A 3,088-nucleotide genomic window follows, 5' to 3' on the forward strand; every position below is an offset into this window, starting at 1 on the left:
ATCAAGTATAGCAGGGATTGTGGGGCTGGTGCAGGATCGGGCAGTGTTTCGTTCTGCTGTGCATGGGGTCGCTATGGGTCGGAAATGACTCGACGGCACTTAACAACAACAACAACAGAGAATTGTTTTACAAAACATTGGAGGAGTTTTCTCCTTCAATTTGCTCAGATAAAGGAAAACATTCAAGAAATACATGATTATTACCCTTACATTAATTTTAGTATATATGACTATTGATTACTACATTAATGTAATACTTTTTAAATTCAATCACATATTAAATAATAGGTTGGTGAGTATGATAAAAAGGAGAACATGGAACCATTTGTGGTATAGTTCTTATAATCTCATCAGGAAAAAAAAGAATCAGTTTTCTTCATCATCTGTTTTGCTATTGTGAACTCCAAATACTTTTCAATCTGTCTGCTCTGTTTTATGATACTTAATGTGTTAGAGAAGAACTACCAGGACAAGAGAGTAAGTATTGATAAGCTTCTATAACAATTCACAATAACATGGAAATACATAAATCCACTTTTAACATGGCTGAATATTTTACAGTATTTGCCCTTTCCCCTCCCCAAGGTGATAAAAGTAGATAATGATGTGGGTGGGGGGAAAAAAAAAAAAACACGGGAAAGTTGTTTGTAGGACAAAAACTCTGCTTTGTGAATTGGTCCTGAAAAGATCTAGTTATAGAATTGTTAGAGGATTTCCTACCAGTTTCATAGGGAGAGGAAAACCAGTGGTAGCAACCTAGAGGAAAATGGCAACAATATGCAAACAACCTATAAACAGGATAAATAAATAGTAACATTGATTAAAGGCACAAATACAATTCAAGAGCATCAAATAGAAGAATAGAGCACCTGCAACGCTGCAAGGTGAGAGCGCTTTTTACACCCAAGAATCCTTTTATCAAGCATTGTCTAAAAAGAGTAATAGGAGATTAGTAAAAATGTCCTAAGTATTTATGAATGTTTTATTGTATTTTAGGATATTTAAATAACTCTCATTTCTAATTCATATTATAACTGGAGGTATGGTCCTTTTCCATGGTATTTTAGTGGCATTAATTATCTCTGTAGTTCCCAGTGAGAGACAACAAATAAAACTATGTGTACTGCTCATTAAACCTGTACTTAAACAAATTCACCAGTATCTTCAATGGACAAAGATGCAAAGCATATTAGTTGAGGAACTGAAATGCACAATATGAAAGCTTCGTAGAGTTGTATAGTTTCATCTGCCTGGTCTTTTTATTTTGAAAGAACAAAATAAAATAAATAAACAAATATGTGACCATAAAACAAACAAAATACACTTACTCCTCATTTATTGACATGGTTAGTTTCCAAACACCAAGACTTGATGCAAAAACTAGCTTTATGTGAAACTTGAGGATGACCACATCATCACAAAATTAAAGATTTCTCAATCATTACATAACTGCCACATCACATCATTACAAAATTGCCAAAATATATCATTACCTAAGAACCAAAACACAGTGAATCTTCACCAGCCAAGTTGATACATAACCTTAACCATCACAGTTAACATTATTTTCACCTCCAGGCTTGGCTGGACATATATTACATATATATAATAATAATAATATATATAATATATTACTGCTAGACATATATTGTTAATGTGAAAAATAGTTGTATAATTGGAATTTTTACTATTGTCATCAAAGCAAAATATTGAATAAGATAGTCAATAAGTGAGGAGCAGGTGTAACAATCTCCATCTCAAAAAGCCACACAGAACTTTAAAAGGCTGTTGATATAATAGTAATAAAATCTGTTCTATTAATGGAACAGATAGGAAATTTTGATATTGAAAGGTTTTTATTAATTCTGTTCAAATAATATTTGTATTTTCTTATTCAAAAAGTGTTTAACTGTTTTTGAACAGATATAAGGAGTTCTGGTGGAGTAGTGGTTAAAACTTGGCTGCTAACACTAATAGCAAGTTCAACAAGACAGAAAATAAATGTTTGCTAGGATGTGGAGAGATTGAAACACCTGGTGGGACTGTAAAAAGATACCACCACTTTGGAAAGTGGTATGGCAATTCCTTGAAGAGTTGGAAATAGAAATATCACTTGATCCAACAATATCATTACAAGGTGTATATCCTAAATAAGGGAGCCAGGAAACAAATAGATATATGCACACTCATGTTCATTAAAGCAATAAACACAAAGCAAAGAGATAGAAACAACCTAAATGTCCATCCACAGATGAATGGATAACCAAACTATGATATATAATCTGTGAAACACCTCTGTGATGTAGAAAATTACCTGGTGTGGCTTTTCTAGCCATAAGTCTTTGTAAACTCCGTGGTGGAATTTGCCATGAGCAACTGAGGAGCTTCTGATTGTTAACATTATTCACCTGGGGTATTTCTGTTGAGAGTGGCAACAAACAATGTTCTGGGAAGTTTGTTCTCTCTTAGGTGTTTAGAATTCTGATATTATGGGTGGTTAGTTTGGTCACTCTGCCAGACTCAAAAGGAGCCCACTTAGAGGTAGAAGGAATCTCTCTGACTGCTGGCTGAGAAATAAGTGTTGCTGAGAGAAACATGATCCTGAGAGACAGGTGCTGCTGAGAAAGAGACACCAAGAGACATGCACTGCTGAGAGAGAGACTGAGAAAGACCTTTGATTGAGAGACAGGGGCTGAGGGAGCCTGAGCCTGTTCCTGAATTTCAATTGTAGCCTGTTTCTTCCCTAATAAACCCCATAATCTGTGAGTTCTGTGTGGCCACTGCAGTGAATTATCAAACCCAGCAGTCAGGTGGTGGGTGCTGCAGGAAGAATGGTTGATGTCAGGGAAGGTGAAAGGGCTGGAGGGAGGCAGCATGTCTGGCCTTGCAGGAATAGTCTTTGGGCTGCTGATGGTCATTCAGTCTTCCTCTTGCAGGGTTAAAGGAAGTCACAAAATGTAGCCTCTTTGCCCCCTTAGCAACCTCATAATGTGGATGAACTTGGAGGACATTATGTTAAGTGAAATAAATCAACCAGAGAAGAACAAGTATTGTATGAGACAACTATTATTAAAAAAAAAAAAAAAAA

The sequence above is a fragment of the Orycteropus afer genome, unplaced genomic scaffold (assembly GCF_000298275.1).
Source record: "Orycteropus afer afer isolate SDZICR_OR568_19922 unplaced genomic scaffold, OryAfe1.0 scaffold00406, whole genome shotgun sequence".
NCBI classification, from domain to species: domain Eukaryota; kingdom Metazoa; phylum Chordata; class Mammalia; order Tubulidentata; family Orycteropodidae; genus Orycteropus; species Orycteropus afer.